The sequence below is a fragment of the Cryptomeria japonica genome, chromosome 2 (genome assembly GCF_030272615.1).
Source record: "Cryptomeria japonica chromosome 2, Sugi_1.0, whole genome shotgun sequence".
In the NCBI taxonomy this organism is placed as follows: Eukaryota; Viridiplantae; Streptophyta; class Pinopsida; order Cupressales; family Cupressaceae; genus Cryptomeria; species Cryptomeria japonica.
Genome location: NC_081406.1, coordinates 669,143,392 through 669,167,446, shown reverse-complemented (window position 1 = coordinate 669,167,446; position 24,055 = coordinate 669,143,392). Strand labels below are relative to the sequence as shown.

The 24,055-nt window shown below is 39.2% G+C and overlaps 1 protein-coding gene across 2 annotated transcripts in view; it reads left to right on the top strand.

The window, feature by feature from the left end:
* The window catches only part of LOC131034015 (thylakoid lumenal 29 kDa protein, chloroplastic), a 127,626-nt gene that overhangs the window by 47,801 nt on the left and 55,770 nt on the right, over nt 1–24,055 (top strand). The gene's annotated exons all lie outside the window — the stretch shown is intronic.

The window sequence follows — 24,055 nt, the reverse complement described above, 5'->3', positions numbered from 1 at the left end:
TTCATGCATTATCTTGAATGGTGATCAATGTATGATGGTGTACGATTTGAACATATTGGAAGCACCCCTTAGAAGATCGCATTGAGCTAGTGTCGAATTGTTCAAGCTTGATGGTGAGACCCAGCCCAGTAGGACTCCACCTAGTCATTCATCCATCTTCTCGCATTCTAGGTAGTAGAGTAGACTTCCCGAACCTTGTATCTTTTGCCTTTTGTTTGTCTTCCAGTTAGTAAATAGGATTCATGATTCCAGCAAATCAGACGTTTAGTCATCAAGTGTAAGTCCCCTTGTGATTCTAGCAAAATCACATCATACCACAAAGAGCTTATCCACACGTAGAGATCCTACAGAAAAGAACCTTGAAGTCATCCCGATTGATCCTTTTTGCGACATCTTCAACATTCAGAGACTTTATTCAAGAGAGGATAAGGTACCTTTAGGTATTTTATTCTGTGTTCGCATGTGCATAAAAAACACATCAACACACCCTCAGGTTCCTTAGCATTCTTGCTAACATATTCAACAAGATCATTCAATGCCATCATTATCCTAACCTTCCAAGAAGAGAAATTTGTGTGACTTTCCAACCTATCTTCAAACCTGATATAAGAAGCCATGAGGACTAAAATTTTGAACAACAGGTTAGAAGGAAGCACAAGTCTGATTACAGCCTCTATACAGACCTAGGGCTCTGATACCATGTTGAAATTAGACATTCAGATTTAATGAAAAACTCAGAAACTGAATCTTAATTGATTTGCTGTTTAGTTTAGTAACTTTCAGAATTAGGCATAAACATAAAGATGAACAATAATGAAACACGACACGCAAATACCCTGGGAAAACCTCCTAAGAGGAAAAACCCAGCAATAAAGACCCACAGGTCTGATTATGCATTCAATTCCAAAAGGTAACAATGTGTACTTAGCTGCAACTCAGATCTGAGATCTGTATTCTGCACACTTGCATAAATCTGATCTGCTTCTTTATCATGAACAGGTTTGCACTAGGTTCTTACTTCCACAGGGAATAAGTCTACCCTTTCAAGTGAATATATTTGCTTCGGGTCTGTATCAGATCTGCACCTTGAAGAACTTGCTATCAACAGCAACAAAGTATCAGATCTGCACCTTGAAGGACTTGCTATCAACACCAACAATATTCGCTATGATCTTGAACAAATTCGCTATAATCTCGTTGAACAGATTCGCCAAGTTCAGTAACAACTTTCGCACCTTTAAAGCAGATATCCTTTTTCGCTGTTTTGTGTGTGTATTAAATGGCAAATGACTTTGTTATAGATGAGTTCTAACGTGCAAGTTTTCCTTTGGGGTTGGCCCCATATTTTGGCGCCCATATTTTATATTTAACCTTCACACTTTGCCTTAATTGTTCTGCCCTATTTAAGGGTCACACACTACATGGGAATAGGACCCAGCTGAGTCTCCACGTTACATCAAGAAGAAGGGCCCAGCCCTATAATGATTCGAATCCTTATTTATTTTCCTCGCTAAGTTACAATAAACTATCATATATGTGACTGTGCATTATGTATATATGGTGTGACTGTGAATATCAATGATCCTCTACCTACTAATGTTAAGGCAAAGTAAGAACTGTAGTTCTGAGTGACCAAGTTAAGGCAAAGCAATTGAAATATAAGCAAAAGTCTTTGTGCATTGTGAGCCTAATTTGTTGGGATTTGCTTTTTAGTTTTGTTTTCATTTTTGGAATTCATTGTGATTGACTGTCACAGTTTGTGTCACTATATTTAGGACTAAGACTGCCTAGTGCTTTGGCAAAAACTCATCAACTCTGTGATGTCCCCATCCAAATGATAAGTCTATAGCACTGAACAACTAAAAATAAGCTCCTTATATTATCTTTAAAGATAACTTACAATTCATTAAGCAGAAATGAATAATTGTAGACGTGAAGATATCTGCCGATATAAAGACCATTCAACATATAGTGGCATTCCTTAATTATATAACAATCATATCGATTATATACGAAGGCAGAACATATGTACTATTATCGATATTAAAGAATGACGACTTGAACAGAACGAATGTGAAGGACACCTAAAAGTGGGTGGAGTATTCATAGGAGTTAATTATGTAGTGCGAAGTTTAGAGGAAATCCGTATTATCGAAGAGACCCAGTTTGATGTTCAATAAGATATCAATATTTAGCAAGTCAATTGGCTATAGAGGAAAGCCATATTTCCGAAGACAAGTATGTTCCGTTACAGATTCTAGTAAGCCTATAGTATTATTTGATGCCAATATAACTATTGGGAATAGACATTGAGGAATCGATATTAAGTAATTGAGGAGCCGAACATATTCGGATGATGAGATAAATGTGTCACTTTAGTAAGACCGATCAGCAAAGAATATGACTTGCGATTTACCTACTCTCCTTATCATAGTTTAAAGAGGAACCGATTGAGGATTAAGAAATCTGTAGTCCATAATTATTACTGGTTAAACTCTTAACCATTAATCATCGGTTAATGAAGAGCCACGATTAGACAAATAATAAAGAGGCCCGATTAATGAAAGGATATGACTGTTCCAAATTAAGAGATGCACCCGATCAGCATTACACTATATTTAATGGAGGTTTCAAACTCATTTGCTGGTGGGAATTGTGTTGGTGTAAATAAATATTCATTTTGGATATTATTACAATTTACTTAAGTTAACTTAGGATAATGCATCTCTTCGTAGTTTGGATTTGAGACACTTAGGGAAGTGTGCACATAGGGATAGAGCTTGTAGGAGAAATTCCACCTTTTGTGGTCTTATTTTGCTGTTACACTCCACATTCGGTGGGTCATCCACCTCTTGTGGAATATTATATTATTTCTCCTACCTACCCCTAGTATTTCTTACCTACCCTTGTTTCTCATTGAGCCACATGTCATAATTGTGTGCTCGTACATCCATATGGCCTTGCCTATATAAACAAGCCTATATTCATTGTATTGGTTAATCCAGTTGTTCATTTGCATATTGATGAGAATGCAGTTTGTTCTTGTCATTCTATTGTCTCTCTTTTATGCTTTTCATTGTGCCCTTGATCTTGGCAAAATCCTACATGGTATCAGAGCCACTGGGGCTTCATTGATTGGTTTTTGGAGACATCGTGGATGGCTTCAATTTTCGGATTTGGGGATCTTCATTTTTGGGGGGCGTCATATAGTGATTTGGACATCACCGTTGAATCCAAGAGGCCGTTTCCATGAATTTCGACTATAAAGTCGACCTATTTTGGTGAGAAATTTTTTTTCCCCATTTTGGCTATTATCGTACGGATTTCCAAATTTTTTAAAATTATTTTCAAAAAAAAAAAGAAAAAAATTTTCGGGAAAAAAAAGGCAATAAAAAAAATTTAAAAAAATAAAATATTTTTGTTGTTTTGGGGGTCCGTAGACCCCCCCCGTACTCCGCAGTACCCTGCGCGTGTTGCAGGTGTTGCAAGCCGTACCTGCGTTGTCGGAGCCACCGCCGTCACCGCGCCCAGTCAGCAGTCCGTACGGTACGGACGCCCAGTCAGCAGGGAGGTGAAGTTTTCGCGACGGTCATATGGCCGTCAAATTTAAGCTCGTAAATTGCTAACGTCAGCGCCACATCAACAGACTTTTGAAATTTTTTGACCCCCTCTCCATTGAGCTTTTCAGTTTTGCAGTCCAACTTTGAAAGGCCATATCTTGCTCATTTTTGCTCCTTTTTTGGTGCTATTTTTTTTGAAATGGGCTAAAATTTCGTGATCTTCGCAGTGGTGTGGTTATTTTCTGATTTTGGTGCACAGGTTTTTCGGAATTTTCGGATTCTATCAGCTGTACGTCCAATCCTCAATTCTGCAAATTCAAAGGCCTCGTTTGAGCTCATACGACCTCCTTTTCAGGTGCCATTTTTTTTGAAAGTGCATGTTTTTTCGTCTACTTTTATAATCTATGATCAGATTTCAGAGATTTTGAGTGGAAATTGTGCTTTCAGATATTGGTCTTATTTGGCCTATTAGGTACTTGTAAAGTTCTTGGATCTTAGTTTAGATCTCTTGCATTATCAGTTTGAGTCTCTTTTGGCCTTATTGAGGCAGTTGTAAAATTGTAATCAGAAGTCCACTTTGCCATTTTTTGCAAGTGCCCCATTGTATACGCACTAAGTATAAAGTGCCAAATCATCACTTTTGGGGGGGTTCTTTGATTGAGTGAATTTGGGGGGGTGTCTTGTGTGATTGTGCCTCTCTTTGTGCTCTTTCCATTTTTTGTTGCAATGAGTCCTCATAAATTTCCACCTTTAACTCCACATAATTATGCATCATGGAAAATTAAAGTATGGAGTAAATTAATGGAAAAGGGTCTCACGCATTACATAGATGGAACAATAACAACACCACCTGATCCTAAGGCTGATCCTAATGCTCAATTAGAATGGCTCACTAAGAATTGCATGGCTCTTGGAACTTTGCGCAAGTATGTATCAGATGATCTCATCTTTCACATTGAGAAGTGTACAACAATCAAAGAGGCTTGGGATATGTTTCAGAAATTATATGGTCAAGTTGATGAAATCAGAGGTTATAAGATTGACAATGAGCTCACCAACTTGGATCCCAAGAGTTTTGATACAATCCAAGATTATGTCACCAAAGCAAATGAGCTAAGAGCAAAGCTTAAGGATTGTGGGATTGACAAAAAGGATGTTCAGTTGATATTCAACTTGTTGGACAAGCTTGCACCAGAATATGCAGCATTTGTGTCTAGCTTCCAAACTCATCGTTTGACAGTGGGGAGTTCCTATGTTATGCCTTCATTTGATGCTTTCATCGAAATGTTGATATTGGAACAATCTAAGTTGTTGAACATGGGACTCCTCAAGTCTTCAAAGTCCAAGGCTTTGGTGGCAAATCAAGGGAATCAAGGAAGTCAAGGCAAAGATTCCAACAAGAAGAAGAAGCATTCTAAGTCTAAGCCACAACAGGAAAAAGGACAATCATCCTCTCCATCACAAGGCGATTTTTCATCCTCTTCCAAGAAGGGGACACCACCTAAGAAGGATAAACCAACTTGTGCATATTGCAAGAAGTATGGTCATGATGAGCATTGATGCCACACAAAGCAAGTTGATGAGTTAACTAATCTCCTTAAGAAAAACAACATCAACTTGCCATTTGCCTACACAAAGAAGGATTCATCTCCTTCCTCTTCCTCACATTCTAAGGGAAAAGGGCAAGCATTTGTGGCTACAACAGGTTCTTCACAGCAATGGATACTTGACTCGGGTGCCTCATATCACATGGGTTCTACAAAGGAGCAGTTTTCTTCATTGGAGCCATCTAAGGTACCTCACATTTACATAGGTGATGATACTCAAGTAGAGGTTGAAGGGAAAGGTTCAGTTGACATGGATGATGGAACATTTGAGAATGTTCTCTATGTTCCTAACTTGTCTACTAACCTTCTCTCCATCTACCAAATCACTCACTATGGGAATGGGAAAAAGGTTGAGTTTACACCAGATTCAGTTGTGGTAAAGGAACTTGATGATGATGCCTTGGTAGCAGTGGGACAAGTCAATGACAACTCAAGGCTTTATTCATTCTCCCACTTTGTGTCAAGTTCATCTTCTAGGGCCTTGCTTACTCATTCAAATTCAGAAAGTAAGCTATGGCATGAGCGGTTTGGTCACCTCAACTACCGCTATCTTCAGCAGCTCAGCACTAAAGACATGGTCACAGGTCTACCTCGAATCAGTTTTTCAGAGGGTGTATGTTCAGGTTGTTCCATGGGCAAGCATCCCGAAGAGAAGTTTGATAAGGGGAAAGCTTGGAGAGCTTTGGAAGTTCTTCAACTTGTTCACAGTGATGTAGCAGGTCCATTTCCAACACCTTCATTTAGCAAGGCCCGCTATGTCCTCACCTTCATTGATGACTACTCCCGCTTCACTTGGGTCTACTTTCTCATTCATAAGAGTGAAGTATTTGACAGATTTCAGGACTTCAAGACTCGTGTGGAGAAGCAATCAGGGAAAGTGGTCAAGATTCTTCGCACAGATAATGGAAGGGAATATGTGAACAAAAGACTTGAGGATTTTTGTACATTTGAGGGGATTGATCTTCAGCATTCTGTCGCATACACTCCACAGCAGAACGGGGTTGCAGAACGCAAGAATAGAACTCTCAAAGAAATGGCTAGCTGTATGATACATGCACGCTCCCTTGATCCTGCCTTTTGGGCAGAGGCTATCAGTTGTGCCACACACATCCAGAATCGGGTTCCTCACAAAGCTTTGCAAGGTATTACTCCTTTTGAAGCTTGGGCTGGTAGGAAACCGATTGTGAGACATTTCAGAGCCTTTGGGTGTCCAGCATGGGCTCGCATACCTCCGCAAAAACGCAAGGCATTGGAACCTCAGAGTCGGCCTTGCATATTTGTTGGATATCCTGAGGGTGTTAAGGCATATAGATTGATGGATCCTGAGACACATGAGGTGTTCATTGAGAGGAGTGTTCACTTTGAGGAAAGCTCTCCTAGCTTAGCCTCTCTACCTCCTCCACCTTCCTCCATTGTGGATAGTGATGTTAGTGATTCAGATGATGAGACTCCCTCAACTCCGACTCGCGGGTTACACCTCCGCAGGGTCCACTTGCAGTTGAGGAGCCTTGTTCTCCACCTCCACCCAGACCTCGTTGGGCTTGATAGACACTTGAGTCCGCGGGTTCTCTTGTTGGGGATCCTTCAGATACACGGAGAACTCGATCACAGCATCAGGATCTACCACATGCATTCATTGCTACCGCTTCCGATCCACAGACATTTAGGGAAGCATCAGGGGTTCCTGAGTGGGACCAAGCTATGGAGGAAGAGTATAGTTCCTTGATGAGGAACAACACATGGGATTTAGTCCATCTCCCTAAGGGGAGAAAGATGGTTCGATGTAAGTGGATCTATCGGACCAAGTTTGCAGCGGATGGTAGTGTGGATAAGTATAAGGCTCAGCTTGTTGCGAAAGGTTTCTCTCAGGTTGCAGGTGTTGACTATACTGAGACCTTTGCATCCGTAGCCAAGATGAACTCCATTCGTTTGACACTTGCTATTGTTGCAGCTCATGGTTGGGCTGTACATCAGATGGATGTGAAGAGTGCTTTTCTTCATGGTGATCTTGATGAGGAGATTTATATGGAGCAGCCACAGGGTTTCATCCAGGATACTTCCTTGGTTTGCAGACTAAGGAAATCTCTCTATGGCCTTAAACAGGCCCCTAGGGCTTGGTACGCCAAGATGAATTCCTTTCTTCTCTCCGCAGGGTTCACCAGGTGTCATTCCGATCCGAATGTCTACATTTTGCGACAGGATGACTCTCACTTGATACTTGTGCTCTATGTTGATGACTTGATCATTACAGGGAGTACTGCATCCATCATCAGTAGGGTCAAATCTGCTTTGCATGACAGATTTGCTATGACTGACTTGGGTCTTTTGCACTACTTTCTCGGGATAGAGATTTCACAGTCACCTTCCGGGATTACACTATCGTAGCCCAAGTATGCTCTTGATCTACTTGCACGCTTTCATATGGCTGATTGTAAGCCTGCTCCGACTCCCTTTCTTTCAGGAGTCAAGCTTGAGGCTCAGTGTTCTTCTCCACCAGTTGATGCCACTTTGTATCGTTAGCTTGTGGGTAGTCTCATCTACTTGACTCATACACGCCCTGATATTTCATTTGTAGTTGGCATGGTTTCTTGCTTCATGCAGGAACCACATGAGCTTCATTGGAAAGCCGCCAAACGCATCCTTCATTACATCCAGGGTACACATCACTATGGGATTCACTATGCAACAGGCACAGGACTTCGCTTGGTTGGTTACACAGACTCCGATTGGGCTGGCGATCTTGATGATCGTAAGTCTACTTCTGGTTATAGTTTTCACCTTGGTTCGGGCCCCATTTGTTGGCAGAGCAAGAAGCAACATGCTATTGCTCTCTCTTCGACTAAGGTTGAGTATCGAGGCGCTGTTAACGCAGCGACTGAGACCATTTGGCTCCAGCAAATCCTCACAGAGTTTGGGTTCACCACTCCACGGCTGACAGTTCTACATTGCGACAATCAGAGTGCTATTGCAATCTCGAAGAACCCGGTCCAGCACTAGCGGACCAAACACATCGAGATTCATATGCACTATATCCGAGAGCTCATCCAGGAGTAGGTCATTGATTTGCAGTATTGTCCTACAGCAGAGCAGGTTGCTGACATATTCACCAAACCTTTCACTGAGAGTAAGTTCCAGCAGTTGCGAGCTCTCTTGGAGGTGCGGGATGTGTCATTAGGGGGGGTCAGCTGACTTCTCCTTCCTCTCTTATGGGGGGGACTTTTTCCTCTTTGAGGTTTTGTCCTTCTTCTTTGAGAGTCTTTTGTACATTCATCTCTTTTTTGGGGGTGAGTTTTTTCCCACTGGGTTTTCTCCCTTTCTCCGTTTGTGAGAGATTGCATTGCATTGTTTTGCTTGCATTTGCATATTGTACATGGGTACCTATCATGGCCTAGTAGTCGGGACCCATCTTGCATTGTTGACTTGAGTCTTCATTCCCCTAAGTTGCACTTAAGGGGGGGTGTTGGTGTAAATAAATATTCATTTTGGATATTATTACACTTTACTTAGGTTAACTTAGGATAATGCATCTCTTCATAGTTTGGATTTGAGACACTTAGGGAAGTGTGCACATAGGGATAGAGCTTGTAGGAGAAATTCCACCTTTTGTGGTCTTATTTTGCTGTTACACTCCACATTCGGTGAGTCATCCACCTCTTGTGGAATATTATATTATTTCTCCTACCTACCCCTAGTATTTCTTACCTACCCTTGTTTCTCATTGAGCCACATGTCATAATTGTGTGCTCGTACATCCATATGGCCTTGCCTATATAAGCAGGCCTATATTCATTGTATTGGTTAATCCAGTTGTTCATTTGCATATTGATGAGAATACAGTTTGTTCTTGTCATTCGATTGTCTCTCTTTTATGCTTTTCATTGTGCCCTTGATCTTGGCAAAATCCTACAAATTGGATTTGGTCTTCTCTATTTGTACCTATTTGGATCGCCTCTCTTGAGCATTTTGCTTTGGCATATCGGTTGCATACATCAAAGTTTATATCAGGAATAGCACCATTAATTATTGTTGCAAGCATATAATTTCAGATTACGGACAACAACATATCACAGTAAGTGATATCATCATATACCTCTGCATATTAATAAGACCTATAAGGAACAGCAGACCGTCATATCGTTCTAAGTGATATTTGGAAGGTAATTGCATAAGCTTAAGGATGAAGATCAGACTGTTATTAAGTTCCAGACAGTAATATCTTGGGACTTGGTGGTAAGTACGGGAATATGCTTAATATATATATAGCCTGATAATATTTGTTATGCAGAATTTAATATTAATAAAAATATTAATATAGAGTGCATTATGTATTTAAAAGGGATACTAAGTATAATGATAGTGGCAGATCAGATCTGACATGCGTCAGATCTGTCTGCCATGACCAGCCACCAAACATATTACTAACAAGTAATGTTTAGTTAGTAGTATTAGCAATTTATAAAATAGGATATTAGCTAATACACAAATAATTGGTAATATATATTACTTAATTTACTTATTTATTGATGAATACATATACTCAAATCAGAGTAAGAAATAATATAACATATAGATGTTGATAATAATAAATGCTAATATGATACCTTTAGAAATTAGTAATAATTCACATAAATAGTAATTAATAAATACGTAATGATCTACAAATGAATTAGAACAAGATTAACTATTTAGTATGGTAAGATAACAAGTACTTGATTGACTATAGAAAGATAGAACATTCCAGATTTGATTTATGTTAAGGTAGTCTCGACTCTTAATCCAGTTAGCTTTAGCCATAAGTAATTTGAAATAATTAATTATGGTTAAAACCCTAGAAGGGGACATTACAAACTGTCAATTTGAAACTTGAAGGTTTTAAATTTTAATAGACCGTTCATTTTTTTAATTGAATTTTTTTTGTGCCAAAAATGTATATTAGACTGTGAATATGAATACGAAGCAGTTCTAAGAGATTTCCACAATCCATCATATAATCAAGAGAGCATTTCTGGATTCGATTGTGTGAAAGATTTTTGCATCAACGTTTCAAATCACACTCCGTGATCCATCATCAGGATGAAGAGAGTCAAATAAGATGAAAAGTTGCAGACTTGGAATAAATAGGAAGGATTGGAGAAGGGTGCACGAAGAACGAGAGACCAAGATGGTCAAACCTCAACAGAAGGACAAAAGATGAAATAAAATAAAAACAAAAGAGAGAAAAAAAGAAAATAAAAACCCAATAATACCAGCAAATATATATATATATATGCGAATAAGAGTGCCTATGTATATGTATGAATATACATATACATATACAAATACATATAAATACCTACACATAAATTCTATATATATATAAGGGGTGTATACAAATACATATTGAAAATATATATGTATACAAAAAAAAATAAAAATGAGCAAACAAAAATGTTAACTCAATATATAAAAAGAAAACTCCCACACACACAGACAAAGGAAAGACAAGAACTCGATAAATAAACAATAGGAGAAATAAACACTAGAACTCTAGAAGATCACCAAGCAAATGCAAAATTTTTGAGTGTGCGTGTGTGTACGAATGAATATTTAAAAATAAACAAATACACCAACAAATATATATATATATATATGTATATGTATATAAATGTATATATATGTATATATATATATTTATGTATATATATGTATATATATAGGTATATATAAGTATATATATATATATATATATATATATGAGTATATATGTATATATGTATGCATATATACGTCTATATATATGCATATAAGTCTATATATATATATATATGTCTATATATAAGTATGCCTATATAAATGCCCCCACACACAAACAAAGAAAAGACAAGACCTCAACAATAAAACAAACACAAAAAAAAAAAAGAAGGAAATAACTAAACAATGAAACGAGAAAACAAAAAGCAATAAATAAAAGATAAAAATAAATAAATAAATAACACAAAAAAGCAAGGACAACAACACAACGAGGGAAGAAAAGGAAAACAAGAAGGGGCCTAAAGGATAAAAAGAAGAAAAAACCAAAGAGAAAGAAGACAAAAAAAGGAGGGGGGGGGGGGAAGAAACTAGAAGAAGGACGAGAAGAGAACGGGAGGAGGAAACAAAGAGAGGGGAGAAATTCAAAAGGCTAAGGGGCTAGGAGAGAAAGAAGGGGAAGGATGAGGACTATCTGAGCTTGAACAACAATGGGTGCCACGAACCGCTAAGATTCCAACCATCATCCCGATTGAGGTTGGTGGGATGATTGTAGATTTGAATAGCTTCCATGAGTTTTCTTTTGAAAAAGTTGTCTTCTTTGAATAAGATTTGGGTGTTCTCTAAACCAATAGGGTGCTTCGTTGAGAGAGAGTAATCTGCAAGGGCTGACTTAAGAGTACACTCATGCTTGATGTCAGTACTGTGCTCTTTAATTCTAGTGCTAAATGAACGACCAGTTTCCCCAATATAAGGCGAGCCGCAAGAGCACATAATCTTGTAGACGCCAGAGTCAAGGTAAGAATCTCTATGGTCTTTGAGAGGTGGGATGCGCTTCTTCACCATAGAGAAAGGTTTGAAAGAACATTGGATGCCCTTTTTAGAGATTGAAAATATGGTGCAATCTCTTCCTCTTGACATTGCGGAAGAAGTTAGGCAAGACTGTGCGGTTGTGCTCAGACACACTAAGCCACCTAAAAGCAACATCCTCAAATCCGAGCTCAAGGCCTTTAACAATCTCTTGAGCAACAATGACCTCGTCATCACCAAAGCAGACAAGGGGAACGCCACAGTCATTATGGATAGAGCGGACTACATTTCCAAAATGTTGGCCCTCCTCTCTGACACGAGTAGCTACAAGACGCTTTCTCACCACCTGTGCTCAAAATTTTTAAGAAAGGTCAAATCGGCAATGGCTTCCTCCTCTTTTGATATCGAGACCAAGAAGCGCTTGTGCCCTTCCAAGGAAATTACTCCTCGCATCTATGGTGTTCCCAAAATCCATAAGGATGGCATCCCGCTTAGACCCATAGTGGACACCATAGGCTCCCCTACCTACAAGTTGGCTTCATTCCTCGCCAAATTGATTTCTCCTCTAGTTGGGAAACTTGAGTCCTTCATTAAAGATTCTTCCCATTTCATTGATTTCATCAAGGACAAGAGGTTAGAGAGTGGGGATCTTTTAGTTAGCTTTGACGTGGTCTCTCTTTTCACCAAAGTCCCCATTCCTAACTCAATTGAGATTGTCAGGAAAAAATCCAATGATGAAATTGCTTCTCTTGTTGAGCTTTGCCTCAGATCCACTTTTTTCTCCTTCCAAGAGGTCATCTATGAGCAAGTAGATGGTGTGGCTATGGGTTCCCCTCTTTCTCTTGTCATTGCTAATCTTTTCATGGAGCACTTTGAAGAAGTGGCTCTTTTCTCCTTCCCTCTCAAACCAAAGTGGTGGAAACGATATGTGGATGACACCAATGTTTGTTGGCCACATGGTCTTGAGAAGTTAGAAGAGTTCCACACCCACCTTAACAACATAGCTCCTTGTATCTCCTTCACCAAGGAGGTCGAATCTAGCAACCAACTTTCCTTCCTTGACATCCTTCTCATAAAAAAACTTGATGGGTCTCTAGGTCGACGAGTTTATCGCAAAGCGACCCACACAGATCGCTACCTTCATTCCTCTTCTCATCACCACCCTAGCCAAAAAATTGGCATTCTCAAAACCCTTGCCTTGAGAGCCTATCGTATTTGTGATGAGGATAACCTAAACCAAGAGTTGGACCATCTTCGTCGAGTTTTCTATTTGAATGGTTACTCTTCCAAGCAAATCACTAGGGCCTTCAACCAAGCCCATTTTCACTCTCACTCCTTGACCAAGCCCTCCCAAACCCTAACCCATTGCTTTGCCTCCATCCCTTACATTGAAGGCATTTCCCACAAAATTGCCAAGATCCTTCTTACAAAAGGCATCTGATGTTCTTTCAAACCTTTCTCTATGGTGAAGAAGCGCATCCCGCCTCTCAAAGACCATAGAGATTCTTACCTTGACTCTGGCGTCTACAAGATTATGTGCTCTTGCGGCTCGCCTTATATTGGGGAAACTGGTCGTTCATTTAGCACTAGAATTAAAGAGCACAGTGCTGACATCAAGCATGAGTGTACTCTTAAGTCAGCCCTTGCAGATCACTCTCTCTCAACGAAGCACCATATTGGTTTAGAGAGCACCCAAATCTTGTTCAAAGAAGACAACTTTTTCAAAAGAAAACTCATGGAAGCTATTCAAATCTACAATCATCCCACCAACCTCAATCGGGATGATGGTTGGAATCTTAGCGGTTCGTGGCACCCATTGTTGTCCAAGCTCAGATAGTCCTCATCCTTTCCCTTCTTCCTCTCCTAGCCCGTTAGCCTTTTGAATTTCTCCCCTCTCTTTGTTTCCTCCTCCCGTTCTCTTCTCGTCCTTCTTCTAGTTTTTCCCCCCCCCTCCTTTTTTTGTCTTCTTTCTCTTTGGTTTTTTCTTCTTTTTATCCTTTAGGCCCCTTCTCGTTTTCCTTTTCTTCCCTCGTTGTGTTGTTGTCCTTGCTTTTTTGTGTTATTTATTTATTTATTTTTATCTTTTATTTATTGCTTTTTGTTTTCTCATTTCATTGTTTAGTTTTTTCCTTTTTTTTTTTTTTGTGTGTTTGTTTTATTGTTGAGGTCTTGTCTTTTCTTTGTTTGTGTGGGGGCATTTATATAGGCATACTTATATATATATATATATATATATATATATATATATATATATATGTTGGTGTATTTGTTTATTTTTAAATATTCATTCGTACACACACGCACCCTCAAAATTTTTTGCATTTGCTTGGTGGTCTTCTAGAGTTTTGGTGTTTATTTTTCCTATTGTTTATTTATCGAGTTCTTGTCTTTCCTTTGTCTGTGTGTGTGGGAGTTTTCTTTTTATATATTGAGTTAACATTTTTGTTTGCTCATTTATTTTATTTTTAGTATACATATATATTTTCAATATATATTTGTATACACCCCTTATATATATATATATAATTTATGTGTAGGTATTTATATGCATTTGTATATGTATATGTATATTCATACATATACATAGGCACTCTTATTCGCATATATATATATATATATATATATATATATATATATATATATATATATATATTTGCTGGTATTATTGGGTTTTTATTTTCTTTTTCTTTTCTTTTTTTCTCTCTTTTGTTTTTATTTTATGTCATCTTTTGTCCTTCTGTTGAGGTTTGACCATCTTGGTCTCTCGTTCTTCGTGCACCCTTCTCCAATCCTTCCTATTTATTCCAAGTCTGCAACTTTTCATCTTATTTGACTCTCTTCATCTTGATGATGGATCACAAAGTGTGATCCGAAACGTTGATGCAAAAATCTTTCACACAATCGAATCCAGAAATGCTCTCTTGATTATGAATACGAAGGTTTTAAATTTTAATAGATTGTTCCTTCAAAATCATATATTATAATTAGACTGTGAATACTGAATATATTACGAATTTATGATAATATTAAACTGAGAATATATTTAACTGTGAATATTAGACTTTTAATATATTTAACTGGGCACGATTTTGAGTCTGCAATTAGAGAGGTTTCATGCGATTTAGTTTGCCTCAAAAAGGGAATATATTATTTTATTAGACTGTGAATATATTATCATAAATGGCAGTATTGGATTGTGAATATATTTAATTGGGCACGATTTAGAGTCTTGACTGTGAATATATTAAAGAAATTTAGATTGTGAAGTCGATTTTGACTGTGAATACTGAATAATGAATATATTTAACTTGGCACGATTTTAATTTTTGACTATGAATATTTTTGAGATTGATAATAAACACACAGAGCTTTGCAAAATGAACTTACAAGTTACAAATCCCGTCAAAAAAACGTGAAGTTGAAAAACATGGAGATGAAAATGCTTCAGTCACATTCGCTCACTCTCTCTCCCGCACGAAAATGTCTGGGTCTTTTTCGCGGGTCGAAAGTATGTAAGGAGAAACAAAATTTAGGGTTTTTTTTGTTCTCAGTTAAACATTTTCCTATTTTTTAATGCCGTTTTAATTGCGATTCTTAATGATTTTTTTAGTCAAATTGTGCCGATTTTTTTCAAAAAATTGGCCAAGATTTTTTCAACGATTTAATCGGTTAGGGTTTTGAATCGAAAGAAATCGCGATTTAAACGATTTTTTCATCCCATTAGAAACTCAATATTAATAGAATATTAAAATAATGTTAATTTTAGTATTAATGCTCAATAGTGTATATTCTATTTTGGTTAGATCGTCTTCGATCTTCTCAGCAGTTTCTTATTAGAAACTTGCTATTCTTGTAAATATTCTTGTATTATTTATGAGCGTCTTGCTCATTCTGTTAATTCAATCAATTCTTTGAAATCCATTGCGTGTCTCGCACTGTTTTATGGTATCAGAGCCTGAATAAAGAATTTGTGAATTCTTTTCCGAGATTTTTCGGGCCTCTTAGTTTCGCTGCAGATTTTCGAAAAAATTGTGTTCAAAAGTCCGTTTTGGACTGTGTTTATGCCGTGTAATGGGATTCTTCCTGTTCGAGTCTGTCTAGCGAGGGTTTTCGGCATTTTTCGGCGCGGTACAGACTCGCCATTTTTTCTGCACCCTGCAACTTGGTCAAACCCGCATTTTTTGACTTTCGGCTAGGGTTTTGACCCTCCAGATTCAGTCGAAATTTTTTTCTGAGTACAGATTCGTGGTGGGTTTTTCGAGATCTCAACTGGGTCGTTGTCAGAATTTTTTGGGTGCCTCGATTTTCGAGCCAGCGGATCCAAATTCCGACAGCAGATTCTTTTTGGGTTTTTCACAAGGATTTCTGGGTTGTCTTCAGATTTTTCTGGGTCAGCCAGGAATTTTTTTTTGGGAAACGTGCAAATGGCTTCTCTCACCAACCTGATGTTAGAAGGCAGTCAACGCTTTAATGGCCACAATTACAACATCTGGAAACAGCGTATGTTGACCATTTTTGAATATAGGCGTCTTGACCAGCTTGTTTTGGGAAAAGAGCTCAGTCCTGGTACACCTGGTGCAGATCAAGATAAGTTTGATGAACGCAATCGGGAGGCAGGTATGCTTCTCAAACTCTCAGTGACTAATGATCAGTTACCGCAGATTCCTTCCGGCAAGACAGCTTCTGACATCTGGAAGCATCTGAAGGAATTGCATGAGACATCCGACAAGAGCCGAGCATTCTTTCTAAAGAATCAGCTGTTCTCCATTATGATGGACGAACGTATGTCCTTACAGGAACACCTCATGAGGATTAAGGACATTCGAGATCAGCTCGAAGCTATTGGTCGGACTATGGAGGAAGAAGACATGGTAGTAATCACTCTGAAAAGTCTTCCGAAATCGTATGAACACTTCATTGAGACCCTCAATATTACTTCCACTAATGTTGATCTGAAGTTTTCAGAATTGTGCACCAAACTTCTACAGCTCAATCCTTTCAGAAGGATAAAGGCAAATTTCAGTCCTCTCAGTCTTCTCAACAGAAAGGCTCTTCTCAGACACAGGATGGAGCTAAGAAGAAGAATGTGCAGTGCAATTACTGTCACAAGTACGGCCATATGAAGAAAGATTGCCGTCAGAGGCTCGCTTCTGAACAAAAGAAGCAGGGAGGGTCACACCAGAAGGCGCATGTTGCTGAACATTCCGAGCAGAAGAAGTCTGCCTTTTATGCCTTTATGGCTAAGAGGTCTTCAGATCATGCCAGGTCTTCTGCTTGGTACATCGACTCTGGTGCATCACGTCACTTTTCTCATCGGCGTGACTGGTTTACAGACTTCTCTCCTTTCAGTGATTCCGTTGTATTTGGCGGAGGTGAGGAGTATACAGTTGTTGGCAGAGGCACTGTTCAGATACAGTCTGGTGGTAGGACTCTCCTTTTTCTGAATGTGTACTATGTTCCTGGAATGGAACTTAATCTGCTCTCTGTCAGCCAGATTATGAGGAATTCTCCTCAACTAGATGTGGTGTTCAGTGCTCACAAGTGCTCCATCATTGATCGGGAGACTCGTCTTACTGTTGCTGTTGGTCTAGAGGATCATGGCCTATATAGGCTTCTTGACACTGGTGATTCTCCTGAAGTGGCTCTGGCAGCTCGTGTTTCTCCTCTCAGCACTTTGTGGCATCAGAGATATGGACATCTCAACATTCAGTATCTCTCTCAGCTATCTAGGGAGGGACTTGTTTCAGGGTTACCTGATATTCAGACTCAGCATCTTGGAGTATGTGGCGCCTGTCAAGCTGGCAAACAGCATCGGACTTCATTCACACATGGAAAGTCTTGGCGCGCATCTAAGGTACTTCAATTACTTCATGCTGATATTTGTGGTCCTATGAATACATCTTCTGTTACTGGTTGCAAATACTTTTTGCTTATTGTAGATGATTTTAGTAGAAAGATGTGGGTGTACTTTCTTAAACATAAATCAGATGTATTTAGTATCTTTTAGAAGTTTAAGTCCTTTGTTGAAAAAGAGTCTGGACATAGTATCATTACTCTTAGGACAGATAACGGGGGGGAATTTTGTTCTTCTGCATTCTCCAACTTCTGTGATACCCATGGCATCAAACGCCAATTGACTACACCCTACACTCCTCAGCAAAACAGTGTTGTCGAGCGTCGCAATCGTACGGTTGTTGAGATGGCTCGCTCTATGTTACAACACAGGAGTGTTCCGAATAAGTATTGGGCTGAAGCAGTGTTTACTGCTGTCTACCTACTTAACCGTTCTCCTACTCAGGCTGTTAAGGGGAAGACTCCAGAAGAGGTCTGGTCTAGTCGGAAGCCGAAGATCAACCACCTGAAGGTTTTTGGCTCTGTTGCCTATGTTTGGATTCCAGATGCGAAGCGCTCCAAGTTGGATTCCAAAAGTTAGAAACTCATGATGACAGGATACAGTGATCACCATAAGGCCTACAGACTGATAGATATAGACACTGAACGTCTTATCTTCAGTCGTGATGTTGTATTTGATGAAGACAGAGGATTTTTTCAGTCCCCTTCTTCTGAGCAGAGTTTTGAGGATCAGCCTCACAGTGTTCTTATTCCATTAGGTTCGCCTGATGGGAGGGATGATGCAGAATCTATTTTCGATGATGCACTACCTAAGTTCCCTCCGGAGAACAATCCTCCTCCTGCTCCTGATCCTAAGCCTCTTCCAGCTCCTCCAGATGTTCGCACTTCTACTCTCCGGCCTAAATGGTGGGCCAAGACCATTGGTGATCTCAGGGATAATGAGCTCATTGAGGGTAGAACCTCCCGTAATAAGAGCAAACAGCAGCATACAGTCAATTTTGCTCTCATGGCTAACATACACAGTGTTTTTGAGCCTCAGACATACTCAGAGGCTAAAGGTATACCTGAGTGGGAACAGGCTATGGAAGCTGAGTTCCAGAGTCTTCTGAAGAATCACACTTGGGCCCTTTCTGATCTTCCTTCAGGGAAGAAGCCCATTAGCTGCAAATGGGTGTACAAAGTAAAATACAAAGCTGATGGAACCCTAGACAAGTATAAGGCTCGTCTTGTTGCTCGTGGGTTCTCACAGAAAGAAGGCATTGACTACGAGGAGACTTTTGCTCCTACAGCCAAAATGAGTACCATACGGCTCGTTCTTGCCTTGGCAGCCCAGTTCAGTTGGAAAGTCCATCAGATGGACGTCAAGAGTGCTTTTTTGAATGGTGACTTACAGGAAGAAGTCTACATGACGCAACCCCCAGGATTCGAGGTTGCTGGTCAAGAACAGAAGGTCTGTAGACTAGTCAAAGCACTCTATGGTCTGAAACAAGCTCCTCGGGCTTGGTACATGAAAATTGATAAGTACCTAACAGATCATGGTTTTCAGCGGAGTCCATCTGATGCAAACTTGTATATCAAGCATTCTAGTAATGATATTCTGTTTGTGGTTGTCTATGTGGATGACTTAATCATTACTGGCAGTTCAGCACATTTGATCACTGGGATCAAACAGGATTTGTGCCGCACCTTTGATATGTCAGATTTGGGACTTCTACATTACTGCTTAGGAGTTGAAGTCTGGCAAACTGAGAACAGTATCTTTCTCTCTCAGTCCAAGTATGCCAAAAGTCTTGTGGACAGGTTCAGAATGCAGGATTGCAAACCTGCCTCTACTCCTATGGAACCCGGGCTCAAACTTTCAGCTCAGTCATCTTCACCAGTTGTGGATGAATCTCTGTTCAGGCAACTAGTGGGCAGCCTCATCTATCTTACTGCCACTAGACCTAACATCAGTTTTTCAGTGAGCTACATTTCACGCTTCATGATAGCTCCCAAGGCTGATCATTGGATAGCAGCGAAGCGTGTGCTGCGTTATGTGAGTGGCACTCCTGATTTTGGACTTCTGTACACTCGGAGTTCTGATCCTATACTCAGTGGTTACACAGATTCTGACTGGGCAGGTTCGGTTGATGACCGTAAGTCTACAACAGGGTATGTGTTTAGTTTGGGATCTGGTGCTGTCACATGGACTAGTAAGAAGCAGCAGGCAGTGGCTCTCTCCTCGACAGAAGCAAAGTATCGGGGAGCAGTTAAGGCATCTTGTGAGGCGGTTTGGCTTCGACGAATGCTTGCGGATATGCATGTCTCCCAGGCAGGTCCTACTCCCTTGTTCTGTGATAATCAGGGAGTGCTCAAACTCGCCAAGAATTGAGTCTTCCATGAAAGAACCGAGCATGTGGAAACTCATTGTCACTATATTCGACAGCTGGTTGAAGACGGATCCATTCAGTTGCTGTATGTTCCTACCTCGGAGCAGCCAGCAGACATCTTCACCAAGCCCCTTGGTCCTGATAAATTTGTAAAATTCAGGGAGTCTATAGGTGTAGTTAATAGATTGAGCATTAAGGGAGGGTAATAGAATATTAAAATAATGTTAATTTTAGTATTAATGCTCAATAGTGTATATTCTATTTTGGTTAGATCGTCTTCGATCTTCTCAGCAGTTTCTTATTAGAAACTTGCTATTCTTGTATTATTTATGAGCGTCTTGCTCATTCTGTTAATTCAATCAATTCTTTGAAATCCATTGCATGTCTCGCACTGTTTTAAATATTGGTACTAATTTCTACCTATTTTCATTGTTGATTTGTTGTTGTGTTGAGTCAAGATCTCTAGTAGTCATTTTTGGGCAAGTGGTAAAGGTGTTGTCTCTTGGTCTAGTATTTCTACTAGTGTTACAAGAATTAGACTCACCATGGACTCGGCAAGCCGATTTTTGACCAAAACTCAAACTGGATGCCTAGACTCGGTAGACTTGAAAAATTGAAAAAAACCATGAAATATAAATATTTTTAAGGATTTAAAACTTGTTTCATGTGCCCATAAATAAGTAAAGTTTAAAGACACAATATACTAGTCAAATAGAAGCTACTTTGATTACATACACAAGTATATGTTGTTCACATGAGTATGAAAGCGTATTTTGGCTGAAGGAAACAACATAGTTAGATACATAATTATAAATATTGTCAAATGTATACAAAATTCATCTCACCAAGACAAATATCAAAACTAAAATGATAAGTTTATGGTTTAGAGGAGTTTGCATCACTTGTCCCAACATCATGGCAAGTCTTGTGTTGGTGTCTAAGATAGGTCCTAGATGATGATGCAGCCATGATATTTTCTTGTGTCTTAGTAACACCACCATCCGTTATTATCTCTGCCTCTTGATCCACTTGATCAACCTATGCAAGGTCCTCATTGTTGAAGATGAGATCTTAAGAAACATGCACACTTATATTGAGAGGGTGAATTAGTATAAGTCTATTTTTACTTTTTCATACTTAAAACCATAAGCATATCAATTGCACAATATTAATAATATAGGATGTAACAATTATGCAATGGTAAAATCCACACACATAAGAGACACAAAATTTTACGTGGAACTCTAATGTGAGAAAACCATGGAAAAATATTGCTTGTTTAAACCTTTTTACAAATTTCGTAGGCTCCAGAGTCCAAACCATAGGAGACACCAATCCCCTCTTGATGATTCATAGGCACCAACCCACTAGAGACACCAATCTCCACCACTAAGCACCAACTCAGCAAGAGACACCAATCTCCTTTATTGAGAGGCCCAACCTCCCAATCTCCTTAGTTAGGAGACACCAACCTTTGAATTGCGTTTGTCTTTTAATATGCTTCACAAATCTGCCTTAAGACTGCTATTAATTTTCCTTTGTGAGTCTCTTGATCTCCTCAAAAACCTCTTAAAATGGCCCACTAATCTGCACAAAACTGCTCCTTTAGATCTGCTCAAAACACCTCTAAAAACTTAGCTCCAAAAAATGCCTTATACCATTGCTCCAGATCTGCAATAAAGTCTGCTCCAAAGTGATGCAAATTTTGATTCAATCTGCTTCAAGTCAGGCACAAGGTCTGCTATTGATCTGCAATAATAACAGCACCGATGTCCTTAAAAATCTTCTCTTTTGTGCTTAAGAATTCTGTTCTTCAATGCATCAAAAATATGCTCTGAATTAGAATGATATTCAATGACTTCTTGCCTTCAAATGCACTTAACAAAGTCTTTAAATATCTTCACCAAAGGGGGCGATTTCATGAAACATCATATCCCTTACTGTTGCTGTGTTTTTAATGCACATGCGAACACATAATAAAATACCAAGGTATCTTATCCTCTCTTGAACAAAGTTTCCCCGAATGCTGAAGATTTCGCCTAAGGATCATTCGAGAAGACTCCAAGGTTCTTATATGTAGGGTCTCTACGTGTGGATAAGCTCTTGTGGTATGATGTGATTATGCTGGAATCACAAGGGGACTTACATTCGACTGCCTGAGCATTTAATCTATTAGAACTTGAATCCTATCTACTAGCTGGAAGATAAAGAAATGGCAAAAGCATAGGGTTTAAAGAATCTATTCTAGGACCTAGAATGCAAGGCTATAGATGAACGACTAGGTGGAGTCCTACTGGGCTAGCTTTCACCATCAAACTAAACAATTCCACACCAGCTCAGTGTGATCTTCTAAGGGATGCTTCGAATATGTTCAAATCGTACACCTTCAGACACTGATCACCATTCAAGTTAATGCATGAACAATAGATGTGTAACGACTTGAGATTAAGCTCATTCTATGCCAGTTGACCACGCAAGGTGCACTTACAATCAAAAAGAGGCTAGTGGTTTGGACTAGGCGGATTCCACGCGAGTGCATTCAATAATTTCTTTCATTCAATCTAATTATTTACATCTAAAATGAAGATTCAACAAGAGACCATGCATATTGCAAAGAAACGACACATTTCACCATAACTTCAATGAAAATAGAGTTCATTTACAATTTAGGCAACAATTTCTTGCCTTCTCCTAATCTACTCTAATTGCTATTCTATTCACTATTCTAGCTACTAACTCCTAGCTATTAACCTCTATTAACCAACTATTAACCTTTACAAATGAAGAGTTTGAGCCTTTTATAATGCTCTCAATACAATTCAATGGATTAGATCAATTTAAGATTAATGGCCAAGATTTTACAATGAAAACCCTAATTAGGGTTTGTTCCAAGAAACTCTCCTTAGCCAATGAGAAAATTACATTCCATGAATGTGGACCAATAGATGTCAGGGGTAGGTGCCTCGAACTTTGTGCCATTACTGGTGAGTCAGGTACATTGAATTTGGACATGCTGAGGTGGAGCTATCTGACTGGAGGAACAGTGACTGGGATGCCACCTTGTCTTTCGTTTGCCCTTGCATTGACCTTGATTGATCTTCCTTCATCCTTGATGTACTTAGTGAATGATGTAACCCCTTGACTCTCATATGTTTGATGAAGCCTCTTTATGGTCAGATCACTCCTTAGTAGCCCACTTTGCCTTGAAATGCTTACAGGATCTTTCTTTTGATATCATGCGGTTTCTCCATATGGCAAAACGAGGTCCTTGAGGATAACTTGGTCTATTACGTGCAACTCCTTGAACAATTGAAGTCCTCCAACTTTGAAGCACCTTGAGTCCTCTCTCACATATTTGAAGTGTCCTTGATGATGATGGAACTTGAGTAGGTCTTCCTTGTCCTGGCCTGATCCTCCTCCATCTTGATTTTATTAATCTGCAAAACAAACAAAGGATGATTAAGTATACATGATATATTTGTTCTAACATGATATTTCTCACCTTAAATCATCAACAAGAAGGCATTAGAATGAAATTCGCTCAGGATCCTCTCTTGGGACAGGCCCTATAGTGAAATTCACTCTAGACCCTTTGGAAGGGTCAGGAGTGAAATTGGACAAAGTTGCTCAATCTTTTTCAACCTTACCTTACCAAGATCAAATCATTTGCCTCCAAAGAGGTTTAGGAATGGGTTTTGCTCAAGGACCTAGTCAAAACTTTAGATCTCCTAGGAATTTCGCTCTGGACCCTTTGGAAGGGTCAGGAGCGAAATTTGCATTTTAGCTCAATTTTCATCATTTCTTTGCCTCAAATCTCCTTTCAAGGCAAGAATACATCAATCTTTCCCAACCATGCCTTAGAAATCAAGATCTTGGTCTCAACAAGGAGCAAATAGAGGTTTTAGGAAATTTCGCTCTGGACCCTTTGGAAGGGTCAGGAGCGAAATTTGCATTTTAGGACAAATTCTTCACATTTTGTGACCACAACTTACTCAAATGCATGCCTAAGGATGCCTCTAAGTTCAATCCACCTCAATCAACACTAGGCTTGATACAAAATTGGGAGCAAAACGAGGTTTTAGGAATTTCGCTCTGGACCCTTTGGAAGGGTCAAGAGCTTGAAAAAATT